At 38.9% G+C, this 20,656-nt stretch overlaps 1 protein-coding gene across 1 annotated transcript in view; it reads right to left on the minus strand.

The window, feature by feature from the left end:
• spns2 (SPNS lysolipid transporter 2, sphingosine-1-phosphate) overlaps nucleotides 1-20,656 on the minus strand; it is a 77,905-nt gene that overhangs the window by 32,966 nt on the left and 24,283 nt on the right. The window lies entirely within an intron of this gene.

The raw sequence follows: 20,656 nt of genomic DNA on the forward strand, positions 1-20,656 counted from the left end.
CAGGGATCTCACACATGGAAATGAAACTCAGTTTCACTATTGACAATATTTACAGCAATGAGCTATGTGACTATAGAAACCAGATCAATAGCAACTACAGTAGATGCTGACTTGATACAAACAAGCAGGGTGAAGCTGAATAAAAGAGAGAAAGAAGAAGATGAATTCATAATGCTGTCAGAATTGGACTGTAATGAGGGGCGGAGTTACATTTATTTTAGAGGCTTAACATCCTAGAGGCTTAGAGGCCTAAAGTCTTAAAAGTTGGATTTAATTTTAAACACCATTGTTTCGACATGGTCTCTGTGAAGATATAATGAGAAACGGGTGTGTGTTCTACTGAGATTCGATTCAAATTGAACTGTATAGCATTTTTAACGCTAGACAATTTCACAAAGCAGCTTTACAGAAATCCAGATGCAGACTTCGATCCCTAATGAGCAAACCAAAGGCAACGGTGGCAACGAAAACCTCCCTGAAACGATGTGAGCAGGATGTACAGGATTTCCGTGTGATTGTTGCGGCCAAAAATGCGTGATTTTGCTACAGGTTTTTAAAAAATGTGCGATGCAATTTGCGAAGTGTTATGTTCTTTCTTGCGGAAAACTTCTTGAACTGGAGGATCTGTAGGTAATTGTCTTTCTCAGTGATGTTTGTTGGTGAATTAAGCTTTACTCATGTTCAATGCACGTAAATCGAAGATGGCTTTGGCTGACGCGTCTTGGCTCAAATCTGCAGAAAATCTGAGGTAATTTTGAAAACTCAGAAGCTCCTCCGAATATTGCGGTGTTTGCTTGATTTTGCGTTCATTTCTGCGATCGCAAAATCACAAAATACTGGAGGGACTGGTATGAGGAACCAGAATCAAAAGGGAACCATCCTCTTCTGGGTGACACCGACTAGTAGGATTATAAATCTTATAAATTACTTTTCTGCAACCGTAAACAATAGAGTCACTCAGTACTGTGTTGAAAGGATGTTCAGTATGTGCATCACAGACTATGATTACAGCAGCAGATCGTAGGTGTCTAGTACAAGTCTACAGTATAAAGGTGAGTTTATTCACTGAAGAAAGCATGAGTCTTGGGTGTAAACTGTTTTTGGGAAGCTCAGTATAATGTGTTTATAGATGCATCTTCAACCTTGCCTAGAGTATGCTTGCTCACATGCACACACACACACACACACACACACACACACACACACACACACACACACACACACGCCTTATACTGTCAGTCTATTGAGACAAGTCAACAAGCTGTTCTCTAACAAGGACACAGAGTGTCACGGATGTGAAGTGTCACTCTTACACAGTTGAACATGACCAGTGTCTCCACAATCAACGATTTGCATATTTCTACAAGATTTAAACCCACACTGCTGTTTTTCAAAATCTGGTCCTGAAAGTTTTCCTTCTCTTGCCTGACATAAACAATAGATAATACAGCTAAGATAAGATACAATCTCATAAACCACATTAAGTATGCTTTCCAAGTCAAAGTTCACATATTATAACCACATTTAAGTTGTTTGTTCAGCTAGGTCATGTTAAGGTAATTAGCACTGACTGTAGAAGAAGTAATCTGAACCTAACATTTATCATAATAGTTTTTTGAGGTATAAAATATAGGTTAGAGATTAAACATTATGTGTTAATTCAATCTCTTATTTTAATATATGATTTAGATTGAAATATATATGAGGTTGTTGAAAAGTCCAATTTATCCCTCAGAAGTATTTTAATTCAATTACACTAGCTTCCATCTTGAGGTAACGGTAAACTCGTTAGCTTGGTTTTTAGTTAACGTGAGGTCACAGTTGCAAACAGTGAGCTCATGACATTAAAACATGCTTAATTCATTTTGGTTAATTAGCCAGTTAACAGTAAATCTATTAACCAGCTGAAACATATTACTTAGAGAGCACTGAAGAGATGAGGACCCTGTCCCACTGCTAGAAATGTGCTGTGAGCTTTAATGTTTTTATTGTTTTCTTAAGTTTCTTGTTCGTTTTGTATTCTCATGTTTGAAAGGGTTTCAAATAATACATTAAGATCAGTGTTACAGAAGGTAATATATGGGTTTGTTTGTTTTATAGTTACTCCTATCTTGTGAATGTAAAATTACAATAATTAAAAGATTAATGATGTAATTTTGTGTTTCAGGAAAATTTAGGTTTTGTAAACAAAGTAAAATATCATATGGTTTTAAATTTAAGGTTTTGTTAGATTTTGTTGTCATGTCCAACCCAAAATGAGGTAGAGATAACAGATTTATATTTAAAAGGTACTGTCCAGATTATAAATGGTGGGGTTTAAGCCACCTTGAGTTGCATGGAGGATTGGATCCAACAATAATAGAGTTTCTTATAAAATTCTTATTAAAATATTTATAAAAACTGGAAAGACCATTTACTAAAAGTTGTGGACTTTGTAAGGTTGAATCATTAATATCTACGACTGAAGATTTGGTTAAAGTCGGTATGACACTGGCGATAGCCTTAAATATATATTTTTTTATTCTTTTTCATTTACAAGTGTATAATTGTCCATTCTTGTCAACAGGCTTGTTTACAATCAATATGTTATGCTGTGTTTCTCTCAGCCCTGTCTTTACTCCATCAGTGTGTCATCAGTGTTTACAACACATCACCTTGACATCCCTATACCATCACCAGACAACATGAATACAGGTTGTTGTTCTATGTCATTAAGTAGGATGGGGATCTCCAGTGAACTTCCTCCTGATACTCTCAGTGACTAATCTGTGATTAATGTGCAATGTGATGGGCAAGGTGTGTGTAAGAAATGTACGACACCCTAAATAGAAACCAAATGCATAGTTGTTATTGTACTGTGGAAGGAAGTGTTGACATTGTGTTATGCATTGTGCCTCTGGAATATTTTGTAATGCCAAATGATCTGTTCTATGAGATTAGACGTTTAAAAAGGATTTTAGTCATTCTTTTTCGAATGACATGCGAAACACTGGTCTTAAAAGTGTAGCTTGTGTAAGATTGCAATCATAGATACTACTACATGAACTACTATTATTAATGATGCTTTAATAGTTATTATGACATCAATTATCTTCTGTAAGTGTAGATAAATTGGCAAAGTTTATTGACTCTGGAGCATTAAATCAGGTTCCAACCATATATGGTAATCAAATTCAATGTTAAATGTCACAGTTAGCCAAAATTATGCAACTGGACCTGCTATATGTTACTGCATCTAAGTGTTCCCAATCTTCAAAGTACCAAACTCAATGTGCTAGCCACTTAATCACCTCCCAAACTCTACACTTGCACATGAGAGACTCTCCAGTAAGCACTTGTGTGTCAAAGGTAGTGACAGACAGAAGGAGAAGCGTTAAAAGCATGTTATCTGCCTAACCTCCCATTAACCTAAGGTCTGATGCTTGGTTCTCTGGTAATGTCTCTGATAATGACTTCAACTCCCTGTGTGCACTCACACGGGGAATCTTGGCGTGTGAGAAAAAGAAAACGAGGACACAAAAGACGGCAGAGATGAATACGAGATGAGACTGATACAAACGTACACAATACTGTTTGTGCCGGGAAAAAGTCTCCTAAAATATTCATGTCTTGTCTTCTGGCACTGTTTAACAATGCCATTGCGTGAGTATTTGTTCAAGAAGCCGGGCTTCTTTGTTTAAAGAAGTGTAAAGATTTGCGTGATGCTCAGACTCACCCTAGATTCCCAGCTGATGAAGAGAACCTGGGTGTACACCCATTTCGCTAAATGTCACAGACAGTCGTTTCACTCTGAAAATATGTTTTGTGTAAAAAATAGTGGGTATAAATGCGCTGGAGCATTTACAATTCAAGGTGTTTTAGAATGTATTCATGACTTCTAATAAGATGACACAACCCAGGAATGCTCTTGCCCTTAAAGAAGACAGAGAGAGGAGCAGGTTGAGCACACACACCTTTTCTCCACCCGCTCCGATCGAATTCTGCCTCACCAGAACATGGCATGCATGCATAACATATTTCTAGCCCTGTTTGCCAGTCATGAGCAGACTGTTTAATTCCGGTCATTGTGTCTCCACTGCATCCTCCCTCACAGGGACTAACTTTTAAAAAAAGAAGGTGCAGAACCTTCTTTCTAGGTTGTTCCGACCTGAAGCAATCCGGCTCATTAGTGCGTCTGTTCACCTAGACACTAATCTTATCATTATTTCAGTAATAGCTTGGTCATTTGGCCAGCTAAACCTGTCCATCAAGTAGATTTATTATGGGGAATTTAAGGTCAATGCACCCTCTTTACAAGAGTGAGCACTCATGATTTCCTTTCAACATCTTTTGACTTCCCTTAACATTTTTTGCTGCACTACTTCAAAATCCTTTGCCAGTTCATGGGAATGAAAAAAAAAATAGTCGCTGTGTTGGTAACACTTTGCTTGAGTCATACCAATTTAGTGAAACTAAATGGCATCCACCATGCCATATTTACGACCAGGCTATGATACAAGTTTATGATGCAGGGTCCAAGAAAGTGTTAATGTTCTCTCATCTTAAAGCCCACTTTTGGTGTTAAAAGCGATTACTGAAATCTCTGTTGGAAAAATATGACAATGCAGGTTTTGCAGTCACTCCTTTAGCTTTCAGCTAGTTCAAAACTGAGTAGATCCCATAGAATCAGGTTAAGCACATTTCTGTCATGTTCTGCTTTGTCTTTATCTTTGCATGAAAGCAAACAGGTTTCGGTGTATTTCTTAAGGAACAATTACTTTGGATGGTAGTGAGGTAAAAAGGGTTATTAATAGGTCAAATGTCTTTTGTATGTAACTACCACAATCCTCACTGTCTTCCTGTTTCTTGTGGAAAGTAGGCCATTGTCTATTTGGTTTATTTATATAATTGTAGCAAGGACCTACTGCTGTGCCATTAGTTTTGGAGAAGAAAACACACACACACACACACACACACACACACACACACACACACACACACACACACACACACACACACACACACACACACACACACACACACACACACACACACACACACACATCCTTTGGTTTGGTGAGCTTTTCCAGACACATATATTTTACTATAGTGTTTATTCTGTGAAAAATCTGAATGCACTAGGAAGGAGAAGGAAGTGGCTTTGATCATTGCAGGACAATGGACTGTAATGAACTTTAGTTTCAAACAATAATAAAAAGTCAACATTCAAGACAAGACTCAGAACTGACACAGACATAAAGGTTGGCAAGACTTTGCAATGAGGTAATGCTAGCATTAGACTATTTAAAGGGGGTTGTTGGGGTGGGGGTACTGTCGCAAGCTGAGGTGTCTCAAACAGCCTTAGTGTCTGCTGAAGATTAATATAATAAAGTAAAATGAATAATATAACAAACTAAACATTCAGAGGTCGAATGTAATTTGCACGCTCACATCACACCATCAGTAACATTAGTGTTTTGACGAAATCTAATTATATCCAGTGCTATAGCCAATTATAGCATGTTATAGCCAATGTTAGGAAGATTTGTGGATGCTTAGCTCATAAACTTACTGATCATTGTTTACTGTATATTCTGTCGAAAGCCTTCCCTTGCTACATATTAAAAGGATTTTTATTTCTGCAGTCACTGTGCTGTGACAGTGAAAAGGAGTCACTGTAATTACCTCAGCATTATCTGATGTGGATCTTAATAATACCATGACGACTGGACATCCCGTGACGAACTTAATTACTGTAAACGTTTAGCGCTCGTCCTGATAGTGGTGTGCAAATCACGATTATAACACTGCACATTATAATTACGTAGCTATTATTTTATATCCCTCTGTAACTAATAAATTATGTTGTTACGGGTTCCAGCGTTTGCCATTTGACATCCTATGATACTTCCTTTTTTCACACACCTACTCACTGAGATTGTGTAATGACTGGAGTTCACATAAACACTTCATATTCATGTTACTGATTCACTGTGATGTAACAAACACAGGGGGTGTATAATGTATTGCTTGAGCATTAAATTGTATACGTATATATATATATATATATATATATATATATATATATATATATATATATATATATATATATATATATATGTGTGACTTTATATGTAATGACTTCTCACTTGAGTCAACTATAACATTGTTGGTGCATTCCAATCTGTCACACTCCAGGGCAAGAATCTTTTGTAGTACACAACACCCGCGGTCGCATGCATACCTTTATGCTTAATCAACCTCTTTAAACAAACGTGATACAACTTGGAGCATCATAAGGTTTTTTTCCCACAATGCCTGTGCCAGTTTTAAGCCGAAACTGGCATTGTTCCATTCATCACCGCTGCTGCAGTATTCAAACAGTGATGAAGCGGAAGGCCGGCATGAATTAAGGCCATTACTGTAATGACACCATCTAAAGTGCATACCTGAGGAGAAGCGGGAGCTGATGAGATGATTACAAGTGTTTAAGTAGGGTGACATACTGTACAGTACAGTCAACCCACGTGTGTTTGTATTGTGTGGGTGTAGCATTTTGCGTTTTTGGCTAGAAGATGTGTTTTTAGTCCTGATGCATATTGTTCAGGCAGGTCCTTTTGTCAGCTTTCTCTTGACCTCAAATCCTTCGGTTCATTTCGCTGTTGGGTTTTGTAATGCCGTAATTACAACGTGTCGCTTTTTTAAAAAGGAATTCCTGAAGATTCCTAATGTGTATAAATCGGTACCATGGATTAGGTTAGAGTTGTCAAAGGTGTAACTTTGTTACTATAAAATCAAGCAAAATCTAACCACATCACCACTGTTTGTTTGAGATTCTGTAATAACAGCAAAAATACTATGCAACCAAAACTGGATACTATAGAACAGATTATAGGTGCATGTTGTGGGGTGGTCTCGTTCTTTCTTTCATTCTTTCTTGCTTTCTTTTCATTTATTTATCATTTAAAGTGCACCTAATATGTTTTTTCAAATATGACCTTTCATGTAGCGTGTTATGTAGCTGTTCGTGACTGAAAAATTGTCTGCAAAGTTTCAAAAATCGAAGCACACGACAAACGGAGTTATTGACTCCCAAAAGAAGGAACCGATTCTGAACAGCTGAAACGAGTCGTTAGTAATTCCAGACTTACTTCCTGAATTAACCTACATAGGTTTGTAACAAAAAGCCCCAATCAGACCAATCAGAGCAGAGTATGCTCTCTGAAAGGAGGAGTTTAAAATGAATTCTTTAGAACGAATCATTTAACGAGTCGTTTTTGACACTGGGGGAAGGTAATGCTGCAGTTTAAATTATGAGCACGTTAAAGTGTTTTTTGACCTTGGATGCACGTCAATCTATCGTATGAGGACTTTAAAACAAAATTAGGCATGTTTCAAAACCATAATAGGTGCGCTTTAAGTTTTTACCTAGGGCTTTCTGTGTGTTTCATCAGCTTTGTGCATTCAAATCTTATTCAACTGTGAAGCACGGTATTCAAATTTCAAAGCTTCTTTCCATTCTATTTACTTGAGGCTTTGATTTATAAACATTAGTTTAACATTGACATTTTCTTACAGGAATCTAATCTCATCTGTCAGTCCATAACTCATGAGTGTACGTCAGTATATAAGTGGGAGCTGCCATGTAGGCAGTTGATGACTAAGCACGTACACTCTCCAATGCCAGATTACAGCCTTTCCATTTATTCTTTTTTTTTTTTTTTTTTTTTTTTGACATGTTTCTATGACAACACAGGAGGATACCTGCGCGTATGTGTGCACACATGCACGTGTATGTGTGGGCATGGGTTATCTCCATTGTTGGTGTCACGACTGCACTTCTTTGTCCACTCATTCGCAGCCTCGCCGTCAAGGAGAAGTACACTGAGAAGCACGGCCTTTACCTGTAGTGAATAGTGGCCTGTTTAATGCTAATTGATTTTGTTTGTGGGTGTTTGGGTGGGAGAAACATCGTGACTAGGCGCATGGATTGGCAGGAAACCTTCAGCCTGAGATGTAACACATAAAAATGGAAAGAAAAACCCTGGTGGAAAAATTCAGTCCACTTGTATTCAAGTTGTATTCAATTTTTTTAAAATTTTGAATATTTGTAACATTTGAGTTCATGTTTGAGTATGAAAGATGTCATTAAACCATTCTAATTTTTGGACCATTGGCCCTGATCAAATAATTTTTAACTCTGCCTTGTCCAATTTCCACTGTTAGAAACCATGGTTATCATCTTAAATTGTTCCAGTTTGTTACTGTGAATTATGAATAGAGGTACAGGTGTAGAACCTTACATCTGACTGTTTTCTCTTCAGAAAATGTTCCAAGTAGAACCTCCCTTTTGTGCTTCATAGACCTAGTGTGAGGCACGTCCAAACCGAAGTTGTCAAGGCCACGTTAAACGCGTTATTGATGGCTGCACTTGTGTGTTCCAGAGTTCCTCCCTGAAGACATCTCAGATCAGTGAAAACAGCTCACTTGTCAGTGAACTCACCTCACTCACACACGCACAGCACACTGTCCTTCCGCTCACTGAGTGATTAAAATCTCCCTTTTCATCTGCTATGAATAAACCATTGCCACACACGCTGGCTCTGAGGAGACTGCCGTGACTGAGACGAGAGCTAGCTGTCTGAAAGTCTTGATGAATTGCTTGACGAAAACATCACGTAATCACGCAGAGATAAAGCCTGAAGAGGCAAAAGTCTGAGGTCTGAGCGAGGGGCGAGGTCTTCACAAGTCTTGTTTCAATATTTTGATTTCCTTATCATGTTTTCTCAAAGAGATAAGACCGTTTGCTACTGCTGTCAAACACAATGCTGCAAATGAATTCAATCCTGTTTGGTTTTGACGTCAGGGTCTGAACGCTTGAATTTACTGAGTAAAAATGAATTTACAGAAGCAGTGTTATGAGTATTTAGGGCAGCAGAAATACAGAAGAGACAGAGGTAGAGAGAGACAGAGAGAGAGAGAGAGAGAGAGAGAGAAAGAGAGAGAGAGCAAGACAGACAGACAGAGCGATGAGTAATACTATATTAAAAGCCTTATGCATGTCTTGACATGTTGCTTACTAACATTTGCAACTGTAAACTGTGTGCTAACACATCTGTGTGTGGAAGTGGGTGTGTTTCTTCATATACTGTGTTACAGCATGCATATTACAGTGTACATGTGGCCTACAGAAATGTCCGACTGTCAGAAATAAAGTGCACCGCCATTAATCTCTGTTCCCTCTGAGCGTCTTGGTGCTTTATATTTGGCCATCTATGCACAAGTTCCCTATGATTATATTATAATCATTGTAAACATTTTTACTACTATTATTATTATTATTATTATTACCCCAAAGCTACGTTCTGCCCCTGAGTCTATCCTTCTTTCTTTTTACTTATATCTGTTCTTGCGTAGTGAAGTGTTACTCAGCTTTCTAATTATTCAAAATATTCTAAATGTATTTCCCTATGACCGGGGGACGTAAAATACAATTTTCCATAAACTTTCGTGGATAACTCAATAGTCGGGAGGGATTTACCCGCATGCTGTGAAGCAATGTATTCTTTATTATAAGATGTATAATAAAAAACAATGCGTAAATGCTTTATTTACCTACGAGTTAGTAAATTTTAGAGGAAGGCAGACATTTTTTTCTGTCTGTAGTGGCTTCATGGGACTCCTAAACAAATAATCGGAAGTTGTTAGGGCCTTTTGTACAGAGGTATTACAACTCAATTTAATTACGTTTGAGCACAGAATCATGTGTTTGTAATAATTTCTTGAATTCTTCTTGGAGTGTGGTTGACTGACAAACCACTAGGCCTTTTCCCAGGGTTTCAAAATGAACCATCACATTCCGTTACCTAGATGAAAGCTGAATGCTCCAAGCTTTTCAACAGTTGGTGAGAAGGTAGTAATTGGTTGGATATTTTTGAGAATTTTAAAAGGCATTTTTCCCAGACACTAATGTAGTTATGGTATTTAGAATATGACAATCATCTGTTGACCTTCAAAGAGAATCTGCTCTATTCTGGTTCAGTGCCTTAGGGCATTGAGTCTTTCATGTATTTAATGACGGCTTTCCTTAGAAAAGAAGCATGATGGGTACTCAACAAATGTAGATGTCATCAAACCGATGTAGATGATGATGTGGACGATTGACAAACGAAAAAAGTTGAGGAATCCTCCATTGAACCAGGAAAGAAATTCAATCCAGCCTACCAAACAATGCAAACGATGAACAACAAAGCTATGAAGCATTTCAAAAATGTTGGCAGATTCAAATTCTTGCGAAGAGCCAAGACAGGTTTTGGTTTTCTATTTCGGTTGGCTGTTGGCCAAGAGTAATCTGTAATTAAAACTTCACAGTATAACCCTCAAGGGTTCAGTCAACAAAGAGATACTTGCTCTTCCAACAGCAATTTATTATGTAGTACTGAACATGCCCCTGTTTAAAACATCTTACCTGAGACTATAGACTAATCCGTTTTTTATTTGTTTTTTTTTTTCCCCTTTCAAACAAACGACAGCGAATAGAAGCTGCAGGTGCACACGCTGACAGAATGGCAGTTTACAGGAAGCACTCTGATTTGCTATGAGTGTGTGGGTTTTTTATAGCGATAGATGAATTTCCCATGAAAGACACACTGTGTACATGTATACTATACGAGCCTGAATGGAGCGAAAGGTTTGGTGTACGGTATGCTGAAGTAGATATGAATGGAGCCAAAACAAACAGATGCAATAGAGCAACAGAGGAAATGGCGCCTTTTGCAAACAAAGAGAGTTCTATGAAAAAAATACTGCTTTTCATCAAAAAGGATAATGGAGACTTCTAATGACACCAAAATGTCTTTTGAATCTTCAAAAAGGAGTGTTTGTTGTTCAACAAAACAGCTGAATGATGAATATCTTCCATGTTTGTCGATCACTGAGCGGGCATAATAGAACTTACCTAGGAGGATATAAGTATGCTTAGGTAGGATTAATGGTGGCTGGAGATCACAGAGATCTCATCATGGATAAGGATGAAAAGCTACTGAATGAGTATTTTGTCAACAAATCATAAATGTATTAGCTAATCAACTAGGCAAGTGGAAGCTCCAATGTGCTCCCAAGTCTCTTGTCCTGGAAACCTCACTGACTAGGCTAAATATAGAGTGCTCGTTAGGACCTGGCAGGACCTGGAGGATTTTTTTTGAAGAACAGTGGGCAGTGTAACTGCTCAGGACAAACAAGGGACTCATGAACAACGCTCACATCATCCAGGTAACGACACACAGTATTAAGAATCGAGCGTGTGTAAACTTTTGAACTGGATCATTTGTGTAAATTCAGTTATTATCATCTTTCTCGGGTTGTTGAACCAACATGTCTGTCCTGTGTTGTTGATCATCAGTAGTAAATGTTAAACTCATCTGTCTTTTACTACTAAAGAAGGCAGAAAGGAAAGTTTGCATAACTGTGGAAATTGGATAGGGCCCATTGGTCCAACCAAACTTTGATTCCCCTTTCTTCTTCTACATGAAAAATGATCTAGGTTACAGAGAAATGCCTGTGTCGCCCATGGAGTCCATATTTTGGAGCTTTTAAATTGTCCATTCTTCCATCTCCTTTAGCTGATGACAAATCTCCTCTCATTGGCAGTAGCTTCCTGGTGTGTGTGTGTGTGTGTGTGTGGGCAAGATCCTTTGAACACATATGAGACTAATCTGAAACAGAACACATACCAAGAATGACATACCATCATATCACAGAAGGGTTTAGTTATTACAGTGTTGCCAGTGTCTGTGTCAAGCTCTATTCGTAGTTCAGAGGATGAGATAAGAAGACTAGAGTGATTTAGCACTTGAGCACATCAGCCTCTCGGTGCTCTAAATTGCTGCGAGCACTCATGCTGCCCTGACACATTCACTTTTTTCATAAGCAGGAGGTTGAAGTGAATGCGTGTGGTGGTGGGAGGAGATTCGGGATTAAGTCACAGTGATCTTTAAGTGTGTGTAACACAGTCTGTGTGATTGCATTACGGATGGATATTTAACAGCATCTCTGGTTCGTGTCAATCAGGCGCACGTCGATGACATCAGACAGTGATGATTGCTTCAGAGGGTCGGGAGATCTGGAAACATGTTGAAGAATTAACGTTCACCGTGCGGTTAATACGAGTATAAAAATGTTTAAGTGTTTCCCTTCGGACTGAAAAATGGGAGTGTAGGATTCACTTTACTGTGCCAGAAAATCACTTCTGAGTATTACTGCAGTAAATTTGGCAGTTCTGGGCCATAAATCCTCCAACATTTATACAGTCAGAACTTACAGATGGTCTCTATTACGGTTCTGTGTTAAAGAACGATACGTACACTACGGGTCAAAAGTTTGGAGACACTCGACTGAAATGTTTCTCAAGATCTTAAAAACCTTTTGATCTTAAGGTGATCTGAAGACCTTCATGATCGTGACATCAGTGTTGTAGGCAAAAATATAATTGTGCCAACATATTCATTTCTTTCATTAAAAAACTAACATTTTATTTACAAGAAAAAAAAAATTTAAACTGATGAATTGGAGTGAAATATTCTGTAAAGCAGCCAGTAAGTGTCCAGCATCGGTAGGACCTCCTTTAATACTGTTTAAAAAGCATCTCAGGGAAATTCCTCAAGAAACTGGCTGAGAAAATGCCAAGAATACATTTCTGGTATTTCTAGGGGAAAAGGGTGTCTACTTTGAAGATGCTATGATATAATTTTGATTTATTGAGGATTTTTTTTATCACAACATAATTCCCAAAGTTCCATTTGTGTTGAGTGGAAAAAATAAAGTGTCTGAACTTTGTGTCTGAACGTGTGTCTGAACTTTTGACTTGTAGTGTACGTTAATACCTTTTGTTGCTGAATTCTCAAATCTGATTGGTCATGAGGTGTCAGACGGTTCGCTCAATCAAATACTTGAAGGACTTGAAGGGCATTATATTGTAAAAATTTTCTGAAAAACGAGAAGCATTTTGTAAGGAGTCTCCAGTATTTACGCTTTTTTCCCCACAAGATTGAGGGCTTTGTGATTTCTCAGTTTGATGACAAGCTGCATTTGTTTTGTTCTTGTTAACTTCAAAAAAGCCTGGTAGGGGAACGACTGTTTATCGCTCATATTACATAAGTGATAATGAGAATGAACATGTTCCGCAACTTCAAATGTAACCGTAGATGGATAAAACCATAACGCTATGTTTTTTCGTTGACAAATCGCTGAGGTATAAGAGGAATAAAACATTTCAGGGCACGCTATTATTTGAAAATAATCAACTTTTGGGGTGTTACTAGTAACTCCACTTCATATCAGGCTGCATCACACCATCTTGTCGTTGATTATATTCCTATAAAAGCACACCTTACTGTTGCTTAACAGTTCTATAAAATCGGATGCATGCTACAAGAAATGGTACTTATTTTGGACCTTTTTGGGGTCTTATTGAAGACACTCAAACAAAATGTGTTGAAAAACAGGAGCTGACAGACATTAAGATGGTGCTGTTATATTTCTTTGACAAACACATCTAAGAAGCTGAACTTTGCGAGATCCGATCATTTGCTGCGGAGCATCTCGACTCTCTATATACCGCTTCACACAAACACACACATCAGCAGCAGACACCCTTCACATTCCATCCAGTCACTGTCTTAAAACCATTTCAACACACTTCCAGACTTCAGTACTCTCGGTTTACAAGCATATGTGTGTCTAGGCTTCCCACGGCCACGTCCATCATTTGACGAATGTGTGTTGCGGAGCAGGACTTCCTCGAGTCCTACCAGGCATTTATTTTTTTGGACTTGCTGGAATGTGAGCGGTTGAAAGCCGCTCTCAGAAAACACCCAGTCTATAAGTTGCCAAGTTTTCGGGGTTAGCCTATGTGATTGCAGAACACTCATGTGTGGAGCTGCCGCTTTCAGTGTTCGTGTGTGTGTGGGTGTGTAGTGTGTGTGTGTGTGTGTGTGTGTGTGTGTGTGTGTGTGTGTGTGTGTATGTGAGATGAAGAAACGACAGCTGATGAAAGCAAATCCTAACTCAACACTTCACATCTGAGGGGTGTTTGGTGAACCGAGTCGAGTCATGCTGCATGAATGAGCAGCAGAAACATTTCAGTGAAAAGTTGATTCACAAAATAATGTATGTGCATTTGGCTGCTGGGAAATCAAATCTAGTCATTAACCTCTCGCAGTGGTCTTCCATTTGGAGCCAGAAATGGAAAATACTGTATATTATGCGGTATGCTGACTATATTTGTTCTTTCAAGAGTATGTTGCGCTTTTTTTGACAAACCAGAATGCAGTGGCGAAGTTTTTTCTAATCCCAGGGACTGTTCTGGTATTTTATGGTAGCAGGATTGTCGAGCATGGTATATTGGGACTGTTTTATTTTATTTTTTTTTATTTTTTTTTGTGTGTGTGTGTGTGTGTGTGTGTTTTTTTTTAAATAGGGCGTGGAGCTTTCCTTTTCTGTTATAACTACAGGAGCTATATATCTAATGATAGACCATTGCTCAAATAACAGAGCGTGACAGTGTGTGTGTGTGTGTGTGTGTGGCAGCAGTTTCTGGTTTGAACTTATAGACTAAAAACCATCTAGCAAAACTGCGTGTACATTTGAGTGTGTTTTAATTACACACATACTTCTGTCCAGTGGGGTTTCTAGGTTTTTAGACATGACGTGACAAAATGGAGGTGCAGGAATATATTAATGGGTGGCGCCACAAATAAAGTATTGTACCCTGTGGTGCAGAGCAAAAAAAATTGAGTCGTTTAAATTTTAGCAATGAATAAAAAATTAATTCAGTATACAGTAGAGCAACGCAACATGCAATGTAAGTTAATGCTGAATAGTTCTTCCTTTACAGATTTGTAATAATACAATTTTTTGTCCCTTTTTTGCCACAGAGTGTATATTTACTTGCATTATACTATTCTGGAGTTGGAAGTCTGAAATTGGATGGCAAGGCTTGTTACAAGAGAGAAAGCTGCCCCCCTGTGCCACCAATGCGGCCACTCCCTGCTTTCCTCTCTCCCCTGACCTTGATGATGGAGTAGTCATACCGTACATGGGTGTGAACTGTGCGTGTTGGGGCGTACGTGAGTTGAATTGATTTGTTGTTGCACATGTCAATCAATGGTAAATACCTTGGCAAAGCATCATTACTGAAATTGGTGTGTGTCAAAATCTAAACTGATGCTATAAATATAATGCTATAATGAGAATTCCCCTTACCTGTACAGTAGATTGGGGGGAATGGAAAATACTGTGATGCTACATAAAATCCTACCAGATTCCCAGTGAATTGTTAGAAACTAAATCCATATAGCAGCCCTTCACACATGTCCTTAAGGGAGATTCAAAAAAGCATAACCCCTTTGAGACCTGGTCTGTTAGCGTCACTGAATACGTTGTGGCCTGATTTGCTGTCCATAGCATTGACGATGAAGACGAGCTCCAGCGTCTGCTTGTTCCCCAAATCCGAGCAGGATAAAGAATCGATATGGCCACGCATCATTAGTTCTCCCTCTCTCACTAAGTGGGCTTGTGAGCAGCTGCATGTCTCTATTTTGTTCATTCCCTAAATCTCTCAATCAATTTTTTTATCTCTCAATCACTGTCCTGTGTCCCCTCCCTATTTTGTGCACTCGCTCTGCTTTTTTTTTTTTAACAGGGTGCCTATCAAACTGACAGTGGAACTGCAACAGCTGCAAAGCAGAGACGATACCGTGTCATGTCAGGCACCTAATTACACGAACATAGAAAGAAAGAGAGGGAGGAACAAAAAGAGAGGGAGAGAGGGAGCGAAGCAGCTGTGGTCTGTATGTGAAAGGACAGCACAGCTGATAATACACAGACAGTTCCTCTCAGTCACAGCCAAAGAAATCAAGAACTGAAACAACCTCCATTAAAATGAAAAGTGAGAATGAGGAATGCGTGACTAGGCAAACGTACAGTAGACCTACAGTAGCACAAGCTGTCCGTATGTGTGAGTGTGTGTGAGTGTGTGAGTGAAGATTCCACACTTCTTGTATCTTCTTGTAGAAAGATTGTCCAACTCCCTCGATATGTCAAAACTCTCTTCCAAAACGTGTCAATGATCTCCCTAGAATATCAAATTCATATTACAAGCAGCGTTTGAAACAGCCCGCTATCCTAAAGCGGGGGGGTTGGAGACTATCCACCTGTGCCACAATCACCCACACCCAGAACACAGCGCTGTATGACAGCACACACTCCGGCCACTGTAACTAAATCAGACGTGTGTGTGCCAGACGTATCGGCTAGACGGGCTGAGCTGCAGACGACAGAGCAGACCAAGACCTGTGTTTGTGTTCAAAACGGAACATGTTCAGGCCGCAGTGGCTCCGGACACACACAGCACACGCAGACAACACCTGCCTCCTTTAATTTCAGGCCATGACCTCTTCAACTCTGAGATCAATGCAGGCTAAGGAGGTAACCTTCATTTTTAGGAGATGTGACATCAGAATTGAACCTCTGTGTGAGAAGTGAGACCTCCTACAGTTTACGTTTACTCATAAGTATCGACTCCAAAGTCGCAGCTACAGAGTTTGGACTCTGAAAAAGTGGAAGACGTGGTGAGAAATACGCCCCGACTTGTTGCTGGTTTCCGTAGTTGAACAAACATTTTTTACATTTTCTTAATTCATTTACGGGTATTAAATCAAGCCCCCTTTCAGATTTGGTATATCGAGAGTTCAGCTTGCGTTCCGTATACTGAGGGTTTGTTGAGAGTTTATTGCCAACCTGTCTGAGCTAAACCAGAAACAGTAAACAACACAAAAGTAAAAGATATGATCTAATCCAGCGATATGACTGACTTTGTAGCATGGCACTTCTTTCATATTTAGCTCCCTAGGATGTGAGTCAGTATATTGTGTAGACGAGTTTGGGCACTGTTAAGCACCCTGGCTCACTACACATTGGGACACCGATAACTCAATTTCCGTGACATAACTAAATATAAAGTTTTATATGTCATATAAATTTGTTAGCTTAAACACATGCATTTCTGTTATGGTACTTCAAGCAGGATTGTAGGCTAGCTAGTGGATTTTTAAAAAATCATTAAACACTTATTAGACTCAATCAAACAAAATATATATCGAACATCAAATAAAGTAAAAAATCGCTAACATACTGTAAGTAATCATTTGAGAGCTACAACAACTTCGTACATACGTACATGGTCACTGCAATAATACTACTGGTCAATAATGCAAATTTCAAAAGACTAACGGTGAAATTTTGCTTATTCAGTTTATTCACACCAGAACCATCGATCATGGCCAATTCTGTTGAAAGGAATGTAATTTAACTTACTTGAAAAAAGCTAGTTCTGTCCTAAATTTGTTCGAAACTATCCTAAACTGGAAATCCCACTGATGTAAAGAAGTGTCTACTCTATTTTGAAGCCACTCTCTTCTCAAATACCCCTGTCTCTCATCATACAAAAGGAAGGTTTTGACATCGCTTCAGGACAGTAACCTCATCCAAAGTCAGTCCTCTCCATTTTCCCCATTCTGTCTCCCCATTCTTCCATCTACCCTCCTCCCCTCCCCTTTCAATTAACCACAATGCCCTGCAGGTATCCTGGCTAGCAGCTTGTTAGATCTGTTTTCCTACAGAGCCGATGACAGCACAGCAGAAATGTGGCCTTTTCCCACTCATTGTACTGTAGTTTACTTCCCAATGGTTAAGGTTAGATGTTGAAAAAGGATCCATTGGTCTTAACTCAGCCTTACAGGCTTCTCAGGGTGTGATGAGAATGACAGTTTTCAGCATAGCGACAAGCAAAGAGTGCAAGCATGGAATGCTCATGATTGTGGAAACTGAAAAGATGGCTGACAGGTGTGAATGCTACAGCCTAAAGCACATACCGTACAGATCAGGAGAGCACATTTGGCATGGATGAAGTTTCACGAGGTCTGTCTAACCCCCAGTTCAAAACCAGACATGTTAAATTCACTGTCCAGTTTTCCAACTTTACGTTTGTTTGCTTGAAACTTTGTGTCTGGTCATATATAACGGTCATAAATGGAGATTAGGCATTTACTATATCAGATCACTCACATACAGGTGTCGTTCCTTAGGGTGCATTTTACTGAGGACAGGCATATGCATGTCATTATTTGTTGTATGACCTCATGGCTGATAGGCACCAGATACTCTGGTCTAGCCACAGGCATTCATTTGCTAATACTACACAATAAGGGCCCATTGTTAAACTGAAAACAAACTGTCATAACAGATATCAGTGCGTCTAGAATAGAGGTCAGCATATAAACCATTTCAAATGTTGTACCTCTTCCGTTATCGGCTACACGGGCTTGAATTGGAGTGTACTTGTGAGCTATGTGGAAAGCTCTCGATGCTTCATGGGAAGTCTATACTTTGGTATTTTGGTGAGGCTAAAACAGAAGCAGTTTTAGATCATCTCAGCTGTGGAGGCCAAGTCAGGACCAGATGTGTTAGAAGGACCATTCAGTCGACAGTCTTGCTTCGCCAAGCAAGTCAAAAATACCATGCAAGACAACAGGTCACTGAGTAGTGCGGGAACAGAATGCTAATTAGCTAGCTAGTAACAGACTGTAATTAAGAAATTCATAGAAGCTATTAGCTTGCTTCATTAAAAAAATAATAATAATCAAAGCCTATCAGTGTGACCTGGGCTCTAATTAATAGCTTTATTTAATATCTTTATGCCCAGTTTGGTATATCTTTTTGTTTTAAACAGCTTATGTAAAATAAACCTTAATATAGAACTAATACTAATAAGTTGTTATATTACAATTTCCGCATGATTTTCAAAGAAGCGACAAAATAAATGTTGTTCAGGGTGATCTCTAGGCCTATTTCTCTAGTTACTCTAAGTGTAAAGGGAAAAAAAAGATTTATCTGTGACCTCTCCCAGACTTTTATGTTACACTAGAGTAAAAGACACACCAGCATTCCCACTCACTCACCCACGTCTCAGATGTTCCCAGGTGACCCCACACACCCACGCTCTACTCTACACGCACATGCAGCCGGTGGCTGAAGCATATGAAATTCTGCAGCAGTGTGTGAGACTGAGGTCAGAGGGATCAGAGCTCATACTGAGCCAGATCTAAATACACACACATGTACATTCTCCATTCACTATACCCCACTGTATACAGCGAAATCCCCAGGGCTGAATGAGCGCCTCCTGTGTCATTTGTTACTGTCTGGACTTGTAGGTGTTAATGGAACCCTGGAAAATATTGCTGTGTGTAGTGTAGTCAACCCAAACAGCTGAATTGGCCTGCGTTAGTGTTTCTCTGATTGCACATTTGTCATTATTATACAGATCAGTGATCACTTTTTGTTGCAGCAGTAGCAGCATTCAAAGGTCGCTGTTGATTGAAAAATGAACCTTAGTACTCAGGATTCATGAGGCTTTAGGACCATCTCACATCATGTGACATTGGTTTATTCACTAGTGTTTGGTAGCCTGTAGGATTACCTGACAACAGAATCCAAAGTAGCTGATCACAGCTAGATTACTGTTTGCTAAAAAACATAGCTAGCTCACGAACTTAATAGGATGTTAACTGGTAGCACAATAGGCACATATGGTAGCGAGATATCTATAGTATTACTTTGTTGACTTTTACCACAGAATGACTTCTAGCAATCTACGAACACAAATACAAACATATAAGATCAGAGCGACTATATGGTACGATATATTTGGTGACTCCTTTCTCACAATACACTAGTGTTCCATTCTGCTGGCGGATTGACTTATCAGATATTTTCAATCAGTATAAACAAAGGCATAATTTTATTGCTGCAAGTCGGTTATAAGATGAGTCAGGACACTGTTGGGTTTCTCTGTGTAGAGAGTCTTGGATCTGTGTTTAGCTAGCTGCTGGTGAGCAGGATGATGGGAAAGGGGAGGGGTTTGAGCCCCCTGTTGGTCAAACAATTCATAACTCTCCACAGTAACATTGGTAACGAGATCAAACGAACAACACAACTAAAGCTCTTTTTTTTTTATAGGAAAATACTGTGTACAACTGCCACAATTAAAATGATAACATTTAAACCTAGTAGACTAGGCAAAAAAAAAAAAAGAAAGAAATACTTATGAAAAACTGCAAATCCGTAAAGCCCTGGGTGTCTACTTTCATATGAGCTATTAACCACTACTATGGAGTGTGACTTTCACTGCTGAACACAGGCACCCGCAAAACAAATAGGCAGAAATAAAAAAAATTGGCCTCTGGTAAAAAGAGTTCATGTAAAAATGGTATGGTGAACATAATTATCTACCTCAAGAAGGATTCATACGATGTTGCATACAAATTTGGTCAAAATGAGGAATTCAGAGTGTAGCTTATAAATGTGATACTTATAACTTATAAATGTGGCTGGATTGTATGATGCCAACCTAGTTCTAACCAAGTTTTTTTTTATCTGATTCCTGTGTTTTATGGCATTTGCATGGGTTTTTTTTATCATGTAGTGTTTATTTAAGACATTTTTGGCAAGTTTTGCCTCCCAACAGCCGACAAATCTTCCAAACAAATGTCCTACTGGCTTCTGACTAATCCCCGCTCTGCTGTCTGCAGCCAGTAGCTCCGCCCTCTCCTGCTGAGAA

This window comes from Ictalurus punctatus, chromosome 28 (genome assembly GCF_001660625.3).
Source record: "Ictalurus punctatus breed USDA103 chromosome 28, Coco_2.0, whole genome shotgun sequence".
Classification (NCBI taxonomy): Eukaryota; Metazoa; Chordata; class Actinopteri; order Siluriformes; family Ictaluridae; genus Ictalurus; species Ictalurus punctatus.